Genomic DNA, 8191 nt, shown 5'->3' on the forward strand with positions numbered 1-8191 from the left:
TTGTAAATTCGAGAATAGCCTCAGCATATAGTGAGACTCTCAGTAATCTAGTGAGACCCTGTTTCAAACTAAAAATAAAATAGGGCTGGGGTGTAGCTCAGAGGTAGAATGCCCCTGAGTTCCATCCCCAGTACCACACAGACACACACACACACACACACATACACACACACACACACACACATACAAAATGACCCTTAGACTCATTTCATTACCTATTCGCCTGGGGATGTTATAAGAAATAGCAAAACAAAACTTAGTGTGATCTGTAAGGTCACTGTCTGCTGCTTTACATAAAGTCTTTATGGTTTTAAATTTTTTTTATGTTATGGGCATTACAAATTCTAGCTCTAACCATATTTTCCTCATTCCTCTGGTCAACCAAAATTTAGAGTCAAATCAACTTGACCCTAAAGCCAATTACTGGGGTCCTTTAAGAAATGAAGAAGATAAACACAGATTAAGAGGACACACAGAGGGAAAAGGATAAGTGAAGACTGAAGTAGAAATTAGAAAGGGCTCTAGGCCCTTTTCTAGAGCTTTGGAAGGAGCATGGCCTTTCCTACACCTCAATTTATTTTATCTTTAGCCTTCTGAACTTAAATTATTTCTTATTTTTTAAGCCACCCAGTTTGTGCTAATTTGTGTTGGAAACTAAGATTTTGGCAGATACTAGGGTATTATTCAAATGAATTCTGAAAATTGTTATAGTATTGGATAATTGTCATGGTGGGGAGAATTTTGAAACATATAATAGAAAATGCCTAGATTTCCTTGAAGAGAATATTGGTAGAAATGTGAGCATTAAAGGAGATTCGGAAGCCGGGCATAGTGGCGCACGCTTGTAATCCCCGCGCTTGGGAGGCTAAGACAGGAGGATCGTGCAGGTTCGAAACCAGCCTCAGCTGGCTTAAGAGACCCTGTCTCCAAATAAAATATAAAATAGGTCTGGGAGTGTAGCCCAGAGTTTGAGGGCCCCTGGGTTCCATCCCCAGTACCACCAAAAAAAAAAAAAAATTAAAAAAAAAGAAAAAAGAAATAAAGGAGATTCGGGAAAGGGCTCAAAAAGGTGAGAAAAACTGTTACCTTAGAGAATACATATACTTTCATGATAAGAATGCTGGTAGAAATGTAGATGTTAAGATGCTTCTGATGAAGACTAAGAAGAAAATAATGAACATGTTATTTCACCCTGGAGAAAAAAAATATCCCACTCTAGAATCTGAAGTGTCAAGAACTTAGATGAATTATATTCACCTCTGGGATAAAAACAACTTTCAAGTAGTGAATCTAGTTATTTAATTGAGGAAATTTCCAAACAAAGTGTGGAAAGTGTGGCCTGATTTCCCTTTGTCATTTATAGAAGATATATGAGGAAGGATCATATAAGTGGAGCAAGACTCTATTTTTTAAAAAATAGGAATGAGCACTTGTTGATTTTGAAAATTTTCAACCATCCAGGTAGAAAAAACATAATAATTGATGCTTTAGAGAGAACACCAAGGATGTGGCTGGACAGCCATTTGGTATAGAGATTAGATATGTTAGTGTAACTCAGGGATCCAACCAATCTTCTCAGCAGAAGCCAGAAATGCAGATGAGTTTATCCAGGACGGATCTGTGTAAGATCCTCTGATCTGATAAGTTGGCCTCTATGAACTGCACGGGAAACCATCAGGGTTTTTGAGAATGTTGTATCAACAGAAGCATTGGCAGCCTGAGCCAAAAGGGACAAAGACAAGACAGAGGAAGGCTCTCAGGCTTCCAGAATTTGTTATGCCTGAAAATATGTGTTATCCTTTAGAGAAAAGGGAGCAATGACTCCTGATATGGGCTGAATTGTGTCCCTCCAAAATTTCTATGTTGAAATACCTCAGAACATGTCTGAATTTAGAGATAGGACCTGTAAAGTAATTAAGGTAAAATTAATTTCTATCAGGGTGACTTAATCCAATATGACTTGTGTCCTTATAGGAAAGAAAGATTAGGACAAAGATAAACAGAACACGATCCTGGGAGAGCACTCAACAGGATTGATGATCTGCAAACCAAAGAAAGAGGCCTCAGAAGAAACCAATCCTCCCAGCACTTTGACCTTAGAATTACAGCTTCTAGAGAGGTGAGGAGGTAAAGTGCTGTTGTTTACACTACCCAGTCTTTGGTATTTCGCAGCGCTAGAAAAGTAATGTGACTCCAAAGGGGTTAGTGGGACTTCCAGGCCCAGAAAATAGAGCCAGAGGTCAAAGAATTAGCCATAGAGAATTTATGGGCCAAAGGTCAAAATAATCCATAGAGGATTATTATCAAGCTTAAATCATAGTAGAATTTACCATGCTGAGTTTCAAATTTTCCTGGGACAGATGATCCTTTATTCTTCCCACTTTCTCTCTTTTAGAATGAAACTGTTTTACCTGGGTCACTGTAGATGTGGAACAAATAATTTGTTTTTTAGTTTCATAGATAGAACTTTCCCACAGTATAAGTCTTCCACATTCTCATTTTTTAAATTTAGGTAAAGAGATTTGGAACTTTCTTTTCTTTTCTTCCTTTGTTTTTTTCTTTTCTTTCTTTTTTTTTTTTTTTTTTTTTTTTGCAGTATGGGGATGAAACCTAGGGGAATTCTACTTCTGAGCTACACCCCCAGCCCTATTTTTATTCTTTACTTTGAAACAGGGTCTCACGGAGTTGCACAGGGCCTCACTAAGTAGCTGAGGCTGTCCACAAATTGCATCCTCCTGTCTCAGCCTCCCAAATGCTGGGATTACAAGCGTGTGTCACCACACCCAGCTAGATTTGGAACTTTCTAACTGATGATATTCACATTTGGGCCTTAAAATAATGATGGACTGTCGCGCGCAGTGACGACTCTTACACGATCTTCCTCAAGCAGTTTTATTACCCCAGGTTCTTGTACAGTTCCCGCAAATCTTCTTCCCGTAAATCTTCTCTTCTCTCTCCCGTTCCCCCCAGAAATCTTCCCCTTATATAGAGCCCAACAGCCAATCAGCAGACTGTTCACGTGCACAACTCATGGCAACAGCCAGTCCATTGGCTGTTGCCCTATGGCATGCGGTGTTCCCGTGTATCTCATGCTCTTGTCGTCACTTCCTGAAAGCTGTTTACCACCTAAGTGCTCTGGGGAAGATTTCCGCTCAGCGCCATCTTAGCTCTCGGACTTACTGGCTGATGGGCGGGGCCCGTCACAGTTCCCCCTTTTTTGTTTTTTCAGACAGGAGAGGACAGAGGACTCAACCCCTGTATGTTTGGAAGGGGCTTCTAGGCCCACCACCTTTTGCCAGGGACGGGACAAGAATCAGTGGCAACCCGTATGCAGTTGAGCATGCCCTCCTCGGGATGCACCCTCCCGGGGTCCCGAGTGCAGTCCTAGCTGGCATCCTGTCATTAAGACTTTCCCATCGCCGCAAGCCATATTTGAGGGGATTGTCCCAACTCCATGGCTGCAAATGCCTGAGCTATGAGCACTTGATCTGTAGCGCGCTGACGGATTAGTTTTCTAAGACAGTAGAGACATAAGATACACAGTAAGACCAGACAAAGACCAAGAGCACCCAGTCCAGCCCACTCTTTTAAATGACGAGCTGCTTGTTGGATCCAGGACATCAAGGTGCGGGCCATCACCGGGTCAACTTGAGTAGTATTGGTTTTGATGATCTCCAACCGCAACCGTCTTGTCAAATTGTCAAATTTCGATGACCGGTTATCTGTAGGATATGCAGAAAGCTCGCAAGAAAGATTAGCGGCAATAAACGCATTATCATTAATCATGACAAGGGGAGCTAAATCCGTGCAACTGCCATTTATCCCACAAAGAAGCCACAGATCAAATAGGTTAGAATGAAAGGCCATGGTCAGGCTCTAATAAGTAAAATTATAACCTGCAAAAGTAGAATTTGCTCCTGTGCCAATTTTAAGGGGAAAAGGTAAAAGGATTAAGCGGGGAAGAACTTGAGCAGAATGACTCAAAGGCAATAGAAAAGAAAAAGCAGTCAAAAGCCCCCATTGTGGATCACTTCCTATCCTTGGAATTCCACAGTATCATGGTCCCCAAAAGAATCAGTCGATGGCTCATCATCCTTTTGTTTCACCAGACGAGTCAGCCGCTCTGGAACCCAGACAGGATCGGCGCCGTTCTGTGGAAACACACAAACAGAGCCTCTGGCCCATGTGAGCACTGGGTCAGGTCCCCTCCATTGCCCTGTGAGGGCATCCTTCCAACGCACGAAACCCTGGCTCGTACCCGAGGGGGCAAAATGACGATCGGCAGCAGTCTTGCCATTGACATCTAATTGCAAAAAATTCAAAGTAAAAAGGGCTAAGGATAGGCGCTGCTTCGGTTTCATATTGGTTCCAATTCCCTCTTTTTGTTTTATCAAGCATTCTTTAAGAGTACGATGGGCGCGTTCCACAATACCCTGTCCCTGAGGGTTGTACGGAAGGCCATGCTTTAGAGTTATTCCCATCTGTGAACAAAAGGATGTGAATTTTTGGGAAGTATAAGCCGGGCCATTATCAGTTTTTATTTCTTTAGGCATATTCCATGCTGCCCAGGCCTCAAGGCAATGATTGACGACGTCATGTGCCTTTTCCCCGGCATGAGCAGATGCATGAATAATTCCAGAGACAGTATCTATGGAAACATGGATATATTTCAATTTTCCAAATTCAGATATGTGAGTTACATCCATTTGCCAGAGATGTAGAGGGAGCAAGCCTCGTGGGCAAATGCCCACATGTGAGGGGTGTAAAAAAGGGGCACAGGCATTACAGGTTTTTACAATTTCCCGAGCCTGATGTCGAGGGATTTTAAATCGCTGTTGTAATGTTTTAGAATTTACATGATATTGACGGTGAAATGCCTGTGCCTGTTGCATTTGAGTAAGAGAAAAAATCATATGTATCTTGGTGAGTTTATCTACTAGATCATTTCCATATGTAATAGGGCCAGGTAATCCAGTATGTGCCCTAACGTGCTGGATAAAGAATGGTGTCTTTCTTAAATGTATATAAATCTGGATTTGGCTAGCCATAGAATGAATAGGAGTATGTAAAGAGAGTTGACCCGCGCATTCAAGCGATCTAACCAGATTAACCACATATTGTGAATCTGATAATAAATTGAAAGGAGAAGAAACTCTCTTAAAAATTTCTAAAACAATATTTAATTCAACCAGTTGTGGAGAGGTATGTGAATATTGGATGATAACAGGATCGCTTCCCTCTATTAGGTAGGCCCCCACACCAGTTTTGGATCCATCAGTAAAAATGTTAATTGCATTAGCTACAGGTTTGTTTTTAGTGACCAATGGGAAAATGAGAGGATGTTCCAGAACAAAATGTAACAATGGATCTTTGGGAAGATGATTGTCTATTTCACCACTGAAAGAGCACATAAGTATAGCCCAATCATCAATAGTGGCTACCAGCGTTTGTACTTGCAGAGCAGTGTACGGTACCACCAACTTATCGGGCATTCTGCCAAAATGTTGGATGCACTGCTGAATGGCTTTAAGGGCAAGGCTTGCTACACTGGTGGGATAATATTCAACTACCTTTTGAGGGGAGACTTTGGGGTGAATCCAAAGAAGGGGTCCTTGTTGCCAAAGAACACTAGTAGGCTGTTTTTCAGTGGCCAGGATACAAGCCCATAATGGCTGTCCAGGGGTCACTCGACGGAGAGACGCTTTCGTAAGTGCTTGTTCTACTAATTGTAACGCATGGCGGGCCTCATCGGTAAGGACGCGAGGAGAATCTAATTGAGGATTGCCTACGAGCAGATTATATAAAGGTTTCAAGGCATGGTTAGGAATTTGTAAAAAGGGTCGAACCCAATTAATGTCTCCCAACAGTTTTTGGAAATCATTGAGGGTTTTTAATTGATCAGTGCGGATGATTAATTTTTGAGGCAGGACTGCATGGGGGAGAACAATGTTGCCAAGAAAGTGTATATTTTCTCCTCTTTGTACCTTTTCTGAGGCGATGAATAATTGATGAGTTTCCAAAATCTTTACAAGGTGACAATAAGCCTCCTCAAGTATGGAGGGATTTTTTGTGGTTAACAAAATGTCATCCATGTAATGAATACACCGAATTTCTGGAAATTTGGTTTTTACGGGCTCAAGAGCACTATTTACATATAATTGACAGAGGGTAGGGCTATTGGCCATTCCTTGTGGGAGGACCACCCATTCATATCTACTGTCAATTTCCTCTTGATTAATAGAGGGAACAGTAAAAGCAAAACGAGGAGTATCCGCAGGATTTAAAGGGATGGAGAAAAAACAATCTTTTATATCTATGCTGATAAGTGGCCACTCCTTCGGAATAGCAGAGAGGAGTGGAAGCCCTCGTTGGACTGGCCCCATAATCTGCATTTGGCTATTTATGGCTCGGAGGTCGTGTAATAACCTCCATTTTCCAGATTTTTTCTTTATCACAAAAATCGGGGTATTCCAAGGAGAGGTGGATGGCCGGATATGGCCTAACTGTAATTGCTCTTGTACTAATTTCCTTGTTACTTCAAGCTTTTCACGGGAGAGAGGCCACTGAGGAACCCATACTGGATCTCCCGTCTTCCAGGTAATGGGAATTGCCTCCTCAGTGGCTACTGCACAAAACCCAGTTCCTCGCGACCACTCTTTTCTTTAGTAGGAATTGGGCTTTTACGTCCCTGGAGGTGTTTTCCCAGCCCGTAGGAAGGGTGGTAGCCCTGGCGAAGGAGAATATTATGGGCTTGGGGGAAATAAGATGTATTTTGTAAGGAATATCCCATGTCCACTAATAAATCTCTTCCCCAGAGGGAAACTGGCAGCTCCAGCACATAGGGTTCAAACTGCCCCTTATGTCCCTCCTGATCTTTCCAATGTAAAGCCCTAGCACTGAGGTCAGGGGTTTTAGCATAACCCAAACCTCTAAGTTCTCCGGTAGCCTTTTGAGTGGGCCATGAAGATGACCAATCTTTACAGGCGATGACACTTTTATCTGCCCCAGTATCTAAAAGTCCTAGGATTTGCTTGCCTTCCACGTCCAAGGTTATCAAGGGACGAGTTCCCATATCAAAGGCAAGAGATATTAACTCATTTCCTGAAGAACCGAACCCACCAATACCGCGTCGTCCCTCTGCTGAAGGAAACATACCATGTAGACTGGGAAGCAAAAGTAACTGTGCCACTCTATCCCCAGGGGAAATGGCAACGATACCCCGGGGCGCTGAAACCATCACTTTGATGATACCGGTATAATCCTCATCTATAACCCCCGGATGGACTACAAGTCCTTTCATGGTAGAGGAAGACCTTCCAAAAAGTAAGCCAACAGAATTAGGTGGCAGAGGACCTTGAAAATCTGTTTCAATAATTTGAACCCCCATTTGTGGCGTTAATACCAGCCTGGAGGTGGCACAGAGGTCCAATCCTGCCGAACCTGGAGTGGCTCGCCGGACTGTTCCGGAGGCTGTAAATTGGGCCACTGAGGTGGCTGTGTCTCCATGGCCCCATACACCTGAGGGTTCCCATATTTTTGTGGGCCCTGGGAACGAGGGCCCGCCCTCCCGTTTTTTGTCTGAGTATTTGATGATTGCTTTCCAGTATAGGGCAAGGGGTTGCCATCGATATCTTTAACCGAACGGCACTCAAAAGTAGGATGCCTTCCTTTTCTACATCGACGACAATACTCAGGAGGAGAAGGATAAGATTGGGACGCCCTACACTTAGGACAATCTCGTTTTAAGTGTCCTGTCGCTCCACAGGAAAAACAATTGCCATTTTTGGTACTATTCTTACTTTGTTGTCCGGAGGCCTGTATAATGGCTGCAGCAAGTCCTGAATTGGTTAAGGGTCCTCCGAGTTCCCTGCACACCTTCATCCACACCTCTAGGCCTTTATGTTTGTAAGGAGTGATGGCCTGTCTGCATTCTTTAGTGCATTGCTCATAGACCAATTGTTTAATGAGCGGCATGGCCGCGTCAGAATCCCCAAAAATTCTTCCCGCAGCCTCTACTAGACGGGCAACGAAGTCTGAAAAGGGTTCAGTCAATCCTTGAGTAATCTTTGTAAGGTTACCAGATACCTCTCCTTTGTTAGGGAGGGCCTTCCAGGCCTGGGTAGCGAGTCTGTTGATTTGTTCATACACCTGTTGTGGATACCCAAGCTGTTGATTAGCAAATCGTCCTTGG

Source organism: Muscardinus avellanarius, assembly GCF_963383645.1.
Source record: "Muscardinus avellanarius genome assembly, chromosome: 6".
Classification (NCBI taxonomy): domain Eukaryota; kingdom Metazoa; phylum Chordata; class Mammalia; order Rodentia; family Gliridae; genus Muscardinus; species Muscardinus avellanarius.